This window comes from Euprymna scolopes, chromosome 26, assembly GCF_053919585.1.
Source record: "Euprymna scolopes isolate OS-2025 chromosome 26, ASM5391958v1, whole genome shotgun sequence".
Taxonomy (NCBI): domain Eukaryota; kingdom Metazoa; phylum Mollusca; class Cephalopoda; order Sepiida; family Sepiolidae; genus Euprymna; species Euprymna scolopes.
This window is the reverse complement of record NC_136507.1, coordinates 34,337,401-34,355,226: the sequence shown is the minus strand read 5'-3', so window position 1 is coordinate 34,355,226 and position 17,826 is coordinate 34,337,401. Positions and strand designations below refer to the sequence as shown.

The following is a 17,826-nucleotide window of genomic DNA, read 5'->3' as shown; positions in this document are numbered from 1 at the left end:
CGAATCAATTGATTTTGAAGAAACCTTTTTTAATAGAGTATATTTGCTTTTTAAGTCGGTTCCTATTTATTTTTTTTACATGGGGGTCACCACTTATCAAGGCCCTAAGGCCACTCAGGGATAAGGGTTATTGCGTGTACAGTAATCAATGAGATAGTATTGTAGTAATCATTGGTATTGGGGGTTTTGATAGAGTGTCTTACTTAAGGGGGCGGTTTGTCAGGAGTTTGTTTATGTTGGACTTGAAGACGTCCAAGTTTTAGTCAGGTGGGAAACAGGCAAGCGGCAGAGAGTTCCACTGGCGTGCGGTTTTAAGAAAGAAGCTTTTCTCATGGACTCTACGTTTGGATTTAGGCACAGATAAAGAGTGGGGAAAATTATTGACAGTGGTTTCAGCCAGACAGGTGTTTCTCGTGAAAGATTGGCGAGGGGGGGCGAGGGATTGGAGCTCAGACGAGCACCTGCCATGGAAATAACGATAAAACAAAAGCAGGCTCGCAACGTCTCTTCTGTGGGAGGGAGGTTGCAGGGAAGAGAAAATGGCGTCCCCCACTAAACCACGAAGTCTATTTTGTACTCTGTCAAGGTAGGGTAGGCTGTTTTTAGCAGCTCCTGCCCAGATGTGGCAGCAGTACTCCATCATTGGACGTACTTGGCTTTTAAGCAGATAGAGAATTACATCAGTAGTGATATTTAACCCATAGTTGGGACCCTAACAGGTACTACCACTCCGGGTCAGAATGGACCTGGGAGAAATGGCAATTAAAGGGTGGCTCCACACTCCCCAAAGTCCGCAAGCTGGGGACTCAGCATCGAATATAGTTTAAGGTCATATCCAGGACTATATAATTTATAACAAAATAGTTTATTTATTTTAATTATCTCACCAGGAAGGGTAAACACAAAGCCAACTGTTAAATTGCAAATCAATTACACTAGTGTTATTTAGTACATTAACTGGGACAATTACACTAGTGTTATTTAGTACATTAACTGGGACATATATAACGGTGGTGATGGCAATTCTTAGGGAACATAACAGTTCTTATTAACACCGAGGAGGAGAGATTTTACTGTTGATGGTGGAGAGAGAAGACATATATATTGCATCATAACGACTATGACAATTATTGGACGTTTCATATTAATACAGACTGAGAGATATTATGCAACAGTCCTTATACACATATAGAGAAGAGGAGAAACTTCAATTATGATGATAGAGGGGAGGAGGACACATAATACTTTTACGAGGTTCGTTACAAGACGATGATAAAACACATAGTTGGTTTCTGTATTCTTCAACCGGCCGATCCGTGATGTCAAGAATTCAAACTTGTATCTACACGATTTACTCTTCTACCCCTGCCACTAAAAGGCTCCCACTCTCCAGCTAACTCTCTCTCTCACTCTCTCTCTCTCGTCAACTCATCAACTTATTAACGCTTGACTTAAACTCATCAAATGACTTCTAACTTCGAACCCTTACATTCCGATATTGAGAAATCTCCTTTGTTTATGACGTCAAAAGTGTGGTTTTGAAACGTGACTAATTTTCACGTGGCTTTACATATGTTTGTCCAAACACACTTTTGGAAAACAAAAGAATCCTCAATTCTAATTCTAACCTATTTTTAAACAATAATTATTTTGTAATGACTACTCCAAATATAATTTAAAATAGTAATAGGAATATGCTGACCAAATTTTAGGTAAAATCTTGAACCTTAATTAAAGTTATGAAGAAAAATGTTATGTATCCAATATTTTTGCGTGGCACTGTATATATATATATATATATATATATATATATGTATATATAATTTCTATTGCTATAGATATAGATATATATATAATTTCTATTGCTATTATAATTACTAATTACACTACAACATATATATATATACATATATATACATATATATAATTTCTATTGCTATAGATATAGATATATATAATTTCTATTGCTATTATAATTACTAATTACACTCCAACATGTTTATATATATATATATATATATATATATATATATATATATATAATTTCTATTGATATAGATATAGATATAATTTCTATTGCTATTATGATTACTAATAAAACTACAACAACGATTATTATTCGATGGAGATTTCACTTTGGTCCATAAACACTGCTAATCGCATTTTTCTTTGTGGAAATGAATAATTGATTATATTTCAACAAGTCTTGAATTAATGAAAATAAATGATTTTTTTCTTAATTAATTTCTTTTTTCAGTCAATACAGGTTCAGTCTACTATTTTTTAGTTTTGCCGACCTCATATATTGAGGAAATTGGACGTTTCTAATTAACTTGTTGGTAAATAAAACACCAGTCTGGACAATGTCTTTTATTTTAAAACAGTGTATCTTTTAGAAAATCGAATCTTCATTCAATGTTTCTTGCTTTGACTTTTTTTTTCTGTAAACCGACAGAAAGAATTGTGTGTGTGAAAGATGAGAATGGTTTAGCAGAAGAATTTTCAATGACGTAGGTAGTTTTTTTTGGCATATAATTTAATGAACATATACATATACATAGATATGATGTTTGATACTTGTTTTCAGATTGATGTAGAGCGTTCACGGGCACGTAGATGGCTCTTCAAACCAGCTACACTTTTGCAAAATCGTTCACAGGGGTGAGAAGCGAACAACGCTCGCTGAATTAAAGAAGAAACTTGAGATATAACAGGAATACTTGTGTGGTCTGGGAAGCAGCACATTTTCGTACAATTGTCTTACATTTTTTCACAAAGGAATCACCCCTTATCAAGGCCTAGCGGCCTCTCGGTGATAAGAGTTAAAGAATGTACAGTAGACAACGAGAAAATATCATAGTAATCGTTAGAAGTGTAAATTTGGTAAATTGCATTGCTTAAGGAGAACCGCTCATCATCAGAACTTGTTTACGTTGGACTTGAAGACGACCATATTGCAGTCAGCAGGGAACCAGGCAAACGGAACAGTGTTCCACAGTTTTGCACTTCTAAGAAAGAAGCTTTGTTCATGGAATGTACATTTAGGTTTAGGCAGAGATAAAGTGTAGGGAAAATTATTGATAGTAGTTGCAGACAGACGAGTGTTTCTCGTTAAAGCTTGACGAGGGTTGTGGTTTCACATGGTTTACTAAACCGGAATTTAGAGAGACGAAATCTGACACTAATTGTGTATTTCAGTTCTTTTTGCAATTTGGCAGCAATTGCAAATTCATCCCGCTTTCTAAGGGCATCCTTTAATACTGCATGCTCACATTTTCTGCATCCTTCAATACTGTTCACATTTTCTGCATCCTTCAATACTGCATGCTCACATTTTCTGCATCCTTCAATACTCCTCACATTTTCTGCATCCTTCAATACTGCTTACATTTTCTGCATCCTTCAATACTGCTTACATTTTCTGCATCCTTCAATACTGCATACTCACATTTTCTGCATCCTTCAATACTGCATGCTAACATTTTTCTGCATCCTTCAATACTGCTCACATTTCTGCATCCTTCAATACTGCTTACATTTTCTGCATCCTTCAATACTGCTCACATTTTCTGCATCCTTCAATACTGCTCACATTTTCTGCATCCTTCAATACTGCATGCTCACATTTTCTGCATCCTTCAATACTGCATCCTCACATTTTCTGCATCCTACAATACTGCATCCTCACATTTTCTGCATCCTTCAATACTGCATTCTCACATTTTCTGCATCCTTCAATACTGCATCCTCACATTTTCTGCATCCTTCAATACTGCATCCTCACATTTTCTGCATCCTTCAATACTGCATCCTCACATTTTCTGCATCCTTCAATACTGCATCCTCACATTTTCTGCATCCTTCAATACTGCATCCTCACATTTTCTGCATCCTTCAATACTGCATCCTCACATTTTCTGCATCCTTCTGTGATTATCTTTCTCCTTTTATTTTGATCCGCAGTTTGAATTTGCCAGTTATTTGTCACAATCACTGACAACTTTAATTTAGTCCTAAAAAATACTTAAACTTTTCTAAAGATTTATACTGCAGTCTCTTTCCTATGGAAAGCTCACCAGTTGCTACGGTATTCTATAATTTCTCATGCTCAGTAAGTATTCAATCCAATGCATTTGATTTTGAACAATTTTCTTTCTATGCTACAGCAGTTGAATTTATCAAGAACAGTATGAGCGTACACACACACACACACACACACGCGCATATATATATATATATATATATATATATATATATATGTATGTGTGTGTGTGTGTGTGTGTGTCTAACTCGCCCTTTCTTCTAAAAGTTCTAGACACTATTTTATTAAGTCCCTGAGACCTTCTCTTTGCAAGCAAAAAGAAAATCTCTTAGGACCTGATTTGATTTCTTTGTAATTTTTTGTCCTCGCTTATTTTTCTGCCTTTTTTTCATATATTTTATATATATATTCATGACTATTTTTTATCGTAATTTTAAATGATATTATCCACAGACCCCGTACTAATCTTGATATCTTGGGCTATATGCCAAAATGGCAGCCTCAACTTGACGGACAGATTTTTCATCAATGGCAGAAGGGGGCAACCCGGTCTGGGAGCTATTTTCACAGACTTCCCGCCATGTTTGAAGTCACGATGCCAGCGTTTTACAAGCTCATATGATGTGGCATTATCACCATAAGTTTCTTTCACTTCATTAAAAGTCTCCTGTGGTGTGCGTCCTGTCAAATACAAAAACCGGATCACTGCTCGACATTCAACAGGCTCAATTTCACACCTGACTCAATTTAAACACCTGTAAAACAGAAAGAACAAATTAGTTCAGAGCTGTAATCTGCCATAAAACTCGTAGAGATATAAATCATTGCGCATGCAAGGAAGTTGGTCAGGGTCATTACTTATTGCACGCTCCTCGTATACACCCATTATACACCCGCTCAAAAAATATTATTATTATTATTATTATTATTATTATTATTATTATTATTATTGTTATAATCATCATTATAATTGCTGTTATTATTATTATCCCCATTATTATCCCCGTCATTGCTACCATAACTGCTACCATTATCTTCATTTTCACTGTTATTAACTTTAACTTTGAATTTACTTTTATCACAACTATTGATAATATTATTTTTAATTTTTATTTTTAATGGTTATCTTTAATTTTGTCTTTATCTTTATCTTTATTTTTATCTTCAATTTTACTTCTATTTTATTTTCATTTTTATTATTACTACTATTATTATAATTTTCATTATTATTATTATCTTTTGTTCTATTATAATTACCCTACTGTTATTTGGTATATTTTTTACCACTCTCATAAGTAGTAGGTTTCTTTACTCCACCACTTTGCCAACTATATGTATCCGTAACCTTTTTCATCAAGTTATACACACTCATAGTCATTGCCATCCTAATCCTCGACCGCCCCTTATAATCATACTTCCTATATCATAACAGTAGAAACTTATAAATATTTTGCCGCATATTACCTTTCAGTTTTACAACCTTGCATAACCCCCTCCCAAATTATAAGCGATTTTATAGCCGCCATTTGCCGTCAAGGTGGTCCTAATCAAAATTACCACTCCATAGAAAATAAACATCCCACAAACCGTTAAAATAAATTACCACGCAGCAACAATACACCCCCAATTTAACCCTAATACATATACCCCTTAATCTCAACACTATGTTAAAGACCATATACAATCGTATATATCATACTATATATAACAAGCTTCTCCTTTATTTATTTAGAATTCAATAAAGCTTCCCCCAACATTCTATAATTCCACTTAATTTTTTTCGTCCCTAATGAACCTTACGCTAGATGCCGCATCTTCCCCGATGCTACCTAGCAACTTCTCTTCTGATGAGAAGCATTAGGCTTCGAAATGCCTTGGCATAAAGAGTCCGTTCTATCCCCAAAATTTTGCCTGTATTCCATTATTTAATAAATGATCCATCCTGTATCTCCCAATATATAGTTTTGTGTCTTCATTTCATAGTCTTGTTGTCCTATTATATATATATATATATATATATATATATATATATATATATATATATATATATGTATAAATATATGTATATATATATGTATATATATATTTATATATATGTATATATATATATATATATATATATATATATATTCATAAGTATTACGCGGTGTTATTCAAAAGAATAGCTCCTATTTTTTACTCAGCTCAAATGAATTAGAGAATATTTCAAATTGCATTGCTATCGTGATTAAACTTATACATTCAAGAACTGAGAGTTTCATCATTTTGTTGCGGATATTGATGGTGTGATACTCTAAGAAAGCAACTCGTGCCACGTCAGAAACAGAGATGCGTCATTGAAGTCCCACATGCCGAATAAAATTAACCAATCAACATTAACAGGCGTCTGTTAAACATTTACAAACCGATGCAGTTGACGACAGCACAGTTAGGAATGGGTTCATCGATTTCAGAGCGGCGACAGAATTGTGAGTGACAAAGAGCGTTCCGAAATTTTACGACCAAAAGATCAAAGAGGCCGGCAAAATGCATAGAAATACTGATGACTTCGTAAAAAAAAAAAAAAAAAAAAAAAAACTCCGAGCAGATAAGATCGCTTGGTTTATGTTACCACTCCCTTACTTTTTTTACGACCTTCGTATATAGACGACAAATTTCAAACTCTTACGTGCGTTTATGTACACCTAAATACAGAGTGAAACGATACACTCGTCGCTTAAGAAAAACGGCATGATTCCATTGCCGTTTGATGAAAATCAGTCTTCTTTTCTTGTTGCGGTCCATCTACTAATTAACCAGTTGTGTACAAATGCCAGGAGTTGTAGGAGATTTGTATCATGTCTGAAAGTGGTACAATGTTCATGCTCTTTACCGCTCAAAGTTATGAAAACAGGACCATTTCCAGCTTCATTTAAAATGATAATCCGGCAATTTAATGCTTGAGGGCACAACTCAACGAATTTCCGGTCACGATTATAATCTTGGGTGTGCTTTCAAATGAGGGCCATATCATGCCACCTCATGCCTTCGAAGTCGGCTCGATAGTCAATACTAAAGTGTATATGGGTGTATTGAACAGTGTGGTGATTCCCTGGTGCAAACAGACTGTCATTGACAGACCCTGGGTGTGGCAGTAGTACTCGGCGCCGGCCCACAAGTCTAAAGAGATCAAGGCTTGGCTTCAGAAGGAGTCCTACAACTTTATACCTTTCTCTCACGGCCCCCCTCCTCTCTCGACCTAAACCCGCTGGACTATTTCGTTTAGTCATACGTCGAGAACATCATCAACATGACGGCCCACAGCACCAAAGCACGCCGAGTATTCGCCGAGCTTTCACCGAACTTTCGTCGAGCTTCCGCTGGCGCTTGTGTAAAAAGCATGCTCCAAGTTCCGGGCCCGTGATTGAAGCTATAGGCGACTACATTGAGTAGATGCCAGCTCTACTACATAATTAACGTACCTGAATGGATTTTTTTTTAATAAAAGTTTTAAAATAGAGATGTAGTTTTGTTTTCCTCATATCAACAATTTTATCGTTCAACCCTGTATGCGTACAACTTCAAACACTTGTGTGCGTTTACGCACACCTAGATATATATATATATATTGTCTACAAGAAAAGGTAATATGTTAGTTCTGTTTTTGATTGGCGCACAAGAGGGGACCTGTTCAGACGCCATTTCCTGGGAGTTTACCATTATCGTAAATACAATGGAAACGGATAAATTCTTACTTGTTGACGACTGATGTCTTTTCTCTTTCTTTTATTTTCTTTTATTACTTTTAATGAAATGCTGCCATTTCAAGACTTTCTCTCCCCGAAGAATTTCCAGTCAGTTTCTTGGTGACAAATTCTGTCAATTTTGAAGAATTATACATTTTTTTCCTCTTTGTGTGAGTATCGGTTTGAAATGTGGTTCTCCTAACTTTCTGACAGGTCTGCTATATTAATGACAAAACCAAACACTTGATGATTGAATTGAAGGATGTGAAGCGGGGCGAGTGGAACTGTCGCCATTTTTACGCAGACTACTGAATCGGCAAGTCGATTTGAATTGATAGAAAATATTTCAAAATATACTTTCCCGTTTTATCTTTCTGCTAACTGTTACACCTATTTAAGTAGAACTACCATCCCGTGATACATTTTATTAGTATTCGTACACATATATAATAGCAGGGAGATACGCCGTTGCCCGGGAATGAAGGTGGATTAATGAATGTTTCACCCTCCCATATTTTATTGACATCGAAATCTGAAAATCGCTCATTTTCGATTCTCCTCGACGTTACTTAATCCACAATACATTGTAGTCTACATTGCACTGTAGATAACTTACAGTTGATTTTATAAAATTATTTTATATAATGGCTTGAATTAAAGTTTTAAATGGAAAAGACAAATGGCATGCTTCAACAATTTTTAAGCAGAAACATTCATTTCGAACGCGCCTCAGTCATATAAAAAACCTACTGTTGATTTTTATATTTCTAGCCTTCCTGCTTGTGCGGTGAGAAAGGCTTGAATTTACGCGTAAAATACAAAAATCAAGTATTATGGTTCAATTATGCTCTAAACAAGGAACATTAATTTCGACCGCGCCCCTTTCATATCAGAAAACCTACTGTTGATTTTATATGCCGATCCTTTCTGCTTATGCGGGTATAAAACTTCTCAAATGCACGTGTGACGTTAGGCTGTATAAGGCGTTAACTTCAGTCGAAATCGTCTATTCCATCTTTCATTGTATTATTTTGATTACTGATTATTGATTATTGATTATTTTGATTACTGATTATTGATACGTATCAAATACATTTCGACACAAACCTATCTAAGAACAATGCAAGTCACATAAGTATATTTTTGTGAATTTTTTACAACTCGGCCCAGCAATTTCGGGTTCCAAAGAGAACAAGCACGAGCACACACAGACACACACAGACAGACAAAGGTCTTTATATATATATATATATATATATATATATATATATATATGTGTGTGTGTGTGTGTGTTTGTGTGGGTTGCGACGTTGTTTGGCTGTGGAATTTATTATATATATATATATATATATATATATATATATATATATATTATATATATATATATTATATATATATATCAATTCTATATATATATATATCAATTTTATATATATATATATATATATATATCAACTCTCTCTCTCTCTCTCTCTATATATATATATATATATATATATATATATATATATATATATATATATATATATATATATATATATATATCAATTCAGGCTGGAGATACTCGGAGCTGGAACTACTAGACTTAATGAGGTTGTTAGACAGTACTCGAAAAATCGAGTAAAATATTTTTTAAATATTTATTCGAAGGTAAACAGTTACATTTGGTCGCTACAAATAGCCATCTGTTTCAGTCAATCAGACTTCATCAGACGACCTTGAACCATCTGACGTAAAAGAAAAAAGAAAAAATGAGCTCTTAAAAAAAACACAAAGATTATAAGTTGATAGCTCTCTAAAAAAAAGTAGGATAAGAAATGGAGAAGCTGTATTTCCACCTTTTCGGAAAATCGGTGACAATGTTACCACGACTTATCTAAACAACTGGAGACAATTTCACCAGAACAGTAGATTGTGTAAGTGGGTGGGGATGGATGGTTTGATTTCGTTGAAAATCGAGATTCGTGCCTGTTGATAAACTAATTGTTGTGTGTCGAAAATGGTGGAATTAAACTTTTTTTTCCTTCTTTTCTAGAGAGCTTGCAACTTATAAACTGTGTTTTTTTTAAGAGCTTCATTTTTTTTTTTTAGGGTAGAACACTTATTGACCATATGTAACTGTTTACTTTCTAATATATATATATACGATGATTGCAATGTCTTCTCAGGCAAGTGCCACTCCCTCAGAGACTTAAAGTCCATGAGCCAAAAAATGACTTCCGTCGCCACAGGACCATTTTAATAGACAAATGCCGGAGGGAGTATCTATATACAGATGATGTTACAGAGTATTAGCTTTGTACGACAGCTAAGTCACTCTCTCGGTTCGAAATGTTGAGATACAGTAACAAGCAAGAGCAAGATAGCTAGCAATAAGTTAAACTGCAGACCAGCTTAATGCAGGTACTGGTCTCCCGCTTTATGTTTTTTTTAAATCAGAGATTTGCTTCTCTTAGAAAGGTTGCCTTCACCACGGCTTACGGGAGCCCTCTCCACACCAACTCACACATACACACACACAAACACACAAACACACATGGTGCTAGTTGCCCGTTTACCCCGAAAAAGGGTTCATTCGCCTTTTGGAAGGTCTTTTTTTTAATCCTTCAGGGAGACTAGCCACCCTCCTCACCAAACAAGTCTGGTGGGGGAACCAGTTTAGTCGCAGGTGACCCGACCATGAGGCAGGTAGTATTTGGTCACATGGTACAAGAAGCATATGACATGACCTGACATATATATATATATACATACACACACACACACACACATATATATATGTATATATATATGATTTTTTCTAATATATATATATATATATATATATATATATATATATATATATATATATATATATATGATTTTTTGGGGAAAAAAGAAATCCATCAGAGTTCTCAGTTAAAAGGAAAATCCGAAATATATATACATATATATATATATATATATATATATATATATATATACAAAGCTATTTTATTAATGAAAAATAAGAATATACAATATACGCAATCTATATTCGATCATCAAATTGATTTACATAAGGATACCTACTTTAGCTTCCTGCTTATATATAATATTTGGAATCATTCAATGATAAATTTATTCAAGTAAATATTTTTTTAAATATTTACATCTAAGCTCTTTGTAAAATAGTCCTAACACAGTTAATTAACCGTCATTCTTGCATATATATAAATTATTTCTTCATAATATATATATATATATATATATATATATGTGTGTGTGTGTGTGTGTGTGTGTAAAAAATGTGAAACAAAATGAATATATATATATATATATACATATATATGAATTTATTTGTCAATTCGATAAAGAAAAGCATCATATCGAAGGAGTGATTATAAGTTCTCTTTATACCTAAGCATTTCGAAATATAATGCTTATCGTCAGAGGAGAAGGAAGCTAGATTACCGATATAGAGAAATTCAACATCTAGCTTAGGTTATATTAGGATGGAAATGTAAAATAAAATAAGATGCTAAATTAAATGTACAAAATTAATGATGGAAAAACAGAAGAAAATTAGGGAGAGTGTATTGCACTTACATGACTTTGATGTGGTTGAGGGTCGAAGAAAGCGATCAGGGAACTAAAATCCCGTTTAGTTCGAACAGAAGGAGTATTTTAAGTCTAGGAAATTTATTGACATTCAGTATTGTCTCAATCTTAATGGTGCTCATTTTATGGGGATAGATAAAGGTTGCCGGTGAAAGGCGCTGTGCACTTATTGCGTGCTCCAATTGAAACGGGTCATGTATAACCATTCTTATACACGCATATATGCGGATGATAAGCGACATATATTGGTCAGTTGAGGAGAAATTAATTTCAAATTAACTTAGATTCTCATCACGTTATCTCAATTAATCTTAAGATATTGAGATATTAAAATATGATTATGAAAAGTTATAAAAAGTGTACACATTGATTAATGGTCTTGATAGGGTTATAGAGGTTAAGGTAAAATGCCAATTCTCATAGATAAGGGATGAGTAAACCTAAATAGGTTCTACTTAGCATCAAATCATTGTTTATATACACCTGGCGCCATAATAAGGTACGGGAAGTGATTATAGATCTCGTTCTAGTACAACTTAAAGCATCTATACGGCAAACCTATAACTACAAAGAAAACATATTCCCTTTTCTCATAGAAAGCGAATGCCCTAGGCGGAAAAGAAAACTTCCAAATTTCTAGATGGAGCCCTGATAGCAAGGTAGCTACCGTTGCCATATTTGGTCAAGGGCTGCTCGGCGCACCCTATCCAGCTTTGATAGAATTTAAAACTGGATTCCAAACCTTGTAGGTAATGCCCTTTTCACGCCTCTGCAAACTTCTTTCCAACAGAAGAGACGTTGTTCTATTGTTATTTTCACGGTAAGTGTTCGACTGAACTCCAATCTATGATTTCTCTTTACCAACATTTATAAAAAAACAAAACAATCGACTATCTCTAACAACTATATACGTTTCTCCCCACTCTCTTAATGTGCCTTAATCTAAACGCAGATTCCATGAAAAAGCTTCTTCCCTAGAACTTCTCGGCCGTGGAACACTGTTTCGCTGGACTGCTTCCCGGTTGAATACAAATTCAATGTAAACAAGTTCTTGTTTAGCCGTCTCCATAAAAAATCAAATTCTACCCAATTTATACTATTAGAGATGACTACACTACTATCTTACATTCTAATAACTCTTATCCTCAAAGAGCCTTCGGGCTTTGATAAATGGTGACTCCCAAGTATAATAAAATACTTTACATATTTATAACAAACTAAATAAATTAGGTGTTAGCTCTCCTAATGATAAAGTAGACTGAGGACAGTAAAGATTTTCTTAGTGGTGTTTTTGTGATATTCATCAAAGACGCAAGCGGCCACACGTTTGTGCCTTATGTGGCTGTACAAACGATAAATAAATAATCTACACTCACCTCGGAAGAATCCTTATGTCTGTCTGTCCTGCGGGCTGATAAGAAAAAAATCAAAGAGACGTCTGTAATCTTTTAATGACGTCTGTAATCTTTTAATGACGTCTGTAATCTTTTAAAGCACTCGATCTCGCACAGTTCTCGCATCGTCACATGACACACCTGCTAATTAGACATGGTCGGACATGATAAAATCAGGTTAGTTTGAAGAGTTAGGGTGAAGCGTTCAGACCTGCGTGTCTATTTTTGTTTTGCTACAAACTAGTTTCGGCCATTTTTTTTTTTTTAAGTCAAGAGGTGTTGGGAGATAAAAAGGCAATGACTAAATCGAAATTTGATTTGAAGTTGATACACAAATTTGACGGGTCCATGTTCGTTGTTGACTGGGTCGAAAGGGTCAAGTTGATGTGAAAACTTTGTGAAGTAAAGAGGATACACACAGAGATTCTATTAAGATTGGCTGGAGGCGCCTTTGGTGTACATCAACAACTTAGTGCTGCCGAGAAGACTGACTTGACGACAGTTAAAACTGCACTGTACAAGACATTTGTCATGGATACGTGTAATGTTTATAAGAAATTCGCTTCGAGGAGACTCATGCTAGGAGAAACTGTGGATTTTTTTTCTTCTTTTGCAGAACTGAAAAAAAACTTGCAATCCTGTTTGGTGGTGGAGTATCAGAACGGACATAATGATGCGTTTGTGGCCGGTCTTCCAACTCGGGGAAAGCAACTGCTGACAGCCTCCACCAGTATTTTAGCAACACCTACGGAACCCTTGCTGGAACGCGCTCGAGCCATCATCAGAGATGAGGAGGGCCTAGACGGAACCAGTTGTTTTGCTACAGTTTCAAACATCTAGACTTTGGTTTACAAGGAATAAAAATAGGAAATTATGGCAAGTCTATAAAAATTTAATACTTTAAAATTGTGGAGTTGACAAAGTCTGAGAGCAATCGCAAATACTCGAAAAATTGAATTTACTAAAAATGCTTGGTAGATTAGGTAGATCTCGTGTGATAACATTATTGTAGAAATAATTTATAATTCCTTAATACTATTTATCCAGGGGTGTAAGATGCTAACCACCTGACTACAACTTGGACGTCTTCAAGTCCAACATAAACAAACTCCTGACAAACTGCTCCTTAAGTGAGACACTCTATCAAAACCTCCAATACAAATGATTACTACAATACTATCTCATTGATTACTGCACATGCAATAACCCTTATCCCTGAGTGGCCTTCGGGCCTTGATAAGTGGAGACCTCCATGTAAAAAAAAACTAACGCTTCCATGGACAGTAATTGTCTGTATTTTTGAGATAAGGTGCTTTCATTGACTGAGATTTTCAGACTGACTTCCTCATCTTGGTTGTTATTGTCACAACGTTTCGGCCGTTTTGCCCTCCGGCCTTCGTCAGGTGTTTTGTATCGAACTGGGGAACTGTTTTTTAGGAGTCTCGAACCCAACCCTTTATTATTACTACGGGGGTACCGTGTTCGGACTCCAGCTAGGCTTTGGGACATAGTTGCTGATTCTCTGTTTTGAATGTTACTTTTTCACTGCCTTCGTTCAGGATTGAACTCAGCACCTTTGGGTAACTGTAAACTTTGATGCAACGTCTACGACCACTCGGCCACGGACAGTCTGAAATGAGATAAGATAAATATTTTATAAGAACAGATGCATATTTATAAGTGGCAAGTTATCGTCAATTCCTGAAATAAAATCAGTTACTTCCTTGTAGTAGTTAACTGGAAAACAGACCCATATCTGAAGAGAATTTTAATAGTTATATGGTCCAAGGATACTTTAATGTTTTCTAAAATTTAGATATTCGAGGTGTCTTGAATAGGTTTTCCGGACCTTTTTGTACGTTCCTTTTATTTATTGTGCACACAATGCACTTGGACTGTTCCAACAACTTCAAGAAACCCCATTAAAGTGCTCTTGTGTGTCATCTGTCCCGTGTTACAGCGTCTTCCATCATTTCAATTGTCCTATAACGACAGCCTGTAAGGTTTTCCTTGAGTTTAAGAATAACCAAAAGTCAAAGGAGCAAGGTTTGTACTAGAGGGATGCTCATCTTGGTCAAATAGTCTGTGACAAGGGTGGAGTTTTTTGAGCCATTGCATTGTCTTGGTGGAAATACCACTGACCCGATTTGAAGAGTGCTGACCTCTTCCGATGGACTCTCTTTATACCTAAACATAGTAATCGTTGTTGAATGTCTGTCCAGTGAGAACCCAGTGCACTCAGATCATGCCTTGTTGTCAAAAAAAGGGGGATCATCATAAGTATCAAGGTAAATTTGCTCTGTCTGTCTTATTGGGTCTGAGAGCGTCATCATCCTTCCGCGGGTAACTCTGTCTCTTGGTGTTTGGTTTATAGCAGTAGATCCTGATTTCATCGCAGGTCACCAAAGCATGAAGAATCGCAGGATCTGAATTGATCAGCTTGCCCATCTCTTTGCTGTCATGATAACGTTTTTCCTTCTGATATTCTCTGCACACCCTTGGGACAAACTTCGCGCAACTCATCCGCATTTTAGTTCCTCGCGGATAAATATGTGTAGAGTTCCCATACTGGTATAAAACTGTGCCCTTATTATCTCTATACGCACACGACGGTTCTTATCCATGAATTTTTTTTATTTGGCCAATCAACTCTGATATTCTGACTTCCTTGCTCACCACATACCTCTCAGACTCTCTGCCTTCCTCGAATCTCTTATGCCACTGAAATATTTATATGAGTCTTAAAATTATGCCACTCAAAAACTGATGTTTAATTCATGTAAGATGCTCCAAAAGCGATCAGAAACATTCCACACGTTTCTGTGGCTTATTTTTCAAGTTAAAGCAGAATTTTATTGCATATTCTACTTCTAAAAAGTCCTCATATCTATATTGTATTTTGTAACAATCAGGTTTAGTACGATGTATTCCAATTCCTAATGTAGCTGTTCATTTTAACGTGAAATGATTAAAATTTGTCAGTCATTTCATAAGATTCTAGCATAACATACTGAATTTTCAAGTGTCTACGTCAATTCTTAATTTAAAAAAGTCTGGAAATGTACCTCGTTATTAATCACAAGTAACGCCGATCAAAAAAATACAAACGTTGTGGATGTTTGTTTTGTATTTTAAATCTTTAGCTGGACACACACCCACACAGACACCTGCTCTTTATATAAAAGATAAGACCGACGAACTGCGGAGAAGTATTGCCGCGCGATATCAAAATAGATAAAAGCGGAAATATCATTTCTTTGTTGTTGCATATATTCCCGATACCCATCTTTTTCTCCGCCTTCTTGTTTTGGCGTTTATTTTTATAGGTGTGATAAACATACCCGTTCACAGCGCTAAATTCCGTAGATAACTGCTCGTGTTCGCCGTCGATACGTAACCCTGCCTATTGTTCACAGAGAACGCAACGTTGTTCATTTAGCAATCTCGGACAAGATGTGCGCATGGCTTCCCCGCGCTAGATAAGATACCACCGCTGAGAAAGCAAACACGAGAAGCCTTTAATTGTTTATAACTACTTTGACGTTTTGTTCTCAACAACGGATTAGTTCATTTAAAAGATAGTTTCGTTGCATGACATGCGGACGGCTATTTCTGTCTTTTTTGCTTATGCATAGTCTACAAGTTTTCCGAGGTTTAAAATATTCAAGATATTATGTGAAAAAAAATACTTTTATTCTTTCTATAAAAAGTTCCCAGTTTCGTAATTCAATTAAGTCACTGTAAATCTCTCTCCCCCCTCTCTATCTATATATCTTTCTCTCTCTCTCTCTCTCTCTCTCTCTCTCTCTCTCTCTCTCTCTCTCGCGCACACACACACACACACATATATTTAAAAATGTTTAAATCCAATGTTGTTTCTCAAGATTGGATACGGTCTTTGCTAATCCAGTCAGAGATGGCTCGTGTTTGCGGGTTCGAATCTATCGACTGGAGTTAATCGGGACACCCTGCACTGAGGATTCCCGAAAGGATGAAACACTAGTCTCTATAGGTATTTAATTATTATAGTAGAAAATAATTATGTCAGACCCTTTAAGAAACTCGTTTCCTATCGCTGAGCATTTTCAGTTGAATTAAAGTCGGTCAATTTAGATCTTATGCATAGATCATCGTATAACGATTAGATCACTGTCACTGGCGTTAAAGCATTTATAAATAATATGTTTGAATTCAATGTTATATTTCGAGGTTAATGGTAGCCGATTGGATACGGTCTTTGCTAATGAAGCCAGATATGGTTCGTGTTGCCGAGTGCGAAGCTGTCGACTGGTGTTAATCGTGACACCCTGCATTGTAGATTACCGAAAGGATGAAACACTGGTGTTTGTAAGTATTATATATATATATATATATATATATATATATATATATATATATATATATATATATATATATATATATCTGATGGAAATAGTATTCCGACGAAATAGAGAAATAAAAAGGAACAAACTGAGTTATGTGTTCATAAACGTTTATTTTGAAAATAATTTTTGACGAGGACGCATCAGACCGTCTGAAACGTGCGTAAACGATTTCAATGACTTAAAAACATTATTACAATGATCCAAACATAATTCTCAATGAAAAACCAAGACACGGAATAATAAAATAATGTTAAAAAATAGACATTGTTGGTGACTACTCCCTTATTTAAATATACATCTTTCTTTCGTTGGAATTTATTAACCCATTATATATATATATATATATAAGCATGGATACCCAGAATTGCCAGGGTCGACATTATGTTCGGTTTGAACACACCTGCTCTACTAAGAATATTGAGCAGTTTTTCATTATTATATGTCAACTCCATCGTTACCCCAACAAAAGTTTTAAGAATAAAAGAACGGATGAAAACACGAAAATGTAATTACCCACGAAAAGAAGAAGTACGTGACAAACTCTCCCTCAGATATTTCGGCAGAAGGGATACGAAAAGAAAATATTTTTAGGATATTGAGCACGTTTTTATGACTATATACCAATTTAAGTGAATTTCCTGACTGCTGCCTCATTTTAGAAAGATGTGTTTTACGATCTGTCGCAACAAAAACAAACTGTA

General features: G+C 35.3%; 1 long non-coding RNA gene across 2 annotated transcripts in view; it reads right to left on the bottom strand.

The window, feature by feature from the left end:
* Positions 1–11,127: 11,127 nt before the first annotated feature.
* Positions 11,128–17,826, bottom strand: part of LOC145247984 (uncharacterized) — a 77,431-nt gene continuing 70,732 nt past the window's right edge. For both annotated transcript variants that reach the window (XR_013863316.1, XR_013863315.1), the window contains one exon: positions 11,128–14,370. This is a non-coding gene — a long non-coding RNA (uncharacterized LOC145247984). The remainder of the gene's footprint in view (positions 14,371–17,826) is intronic.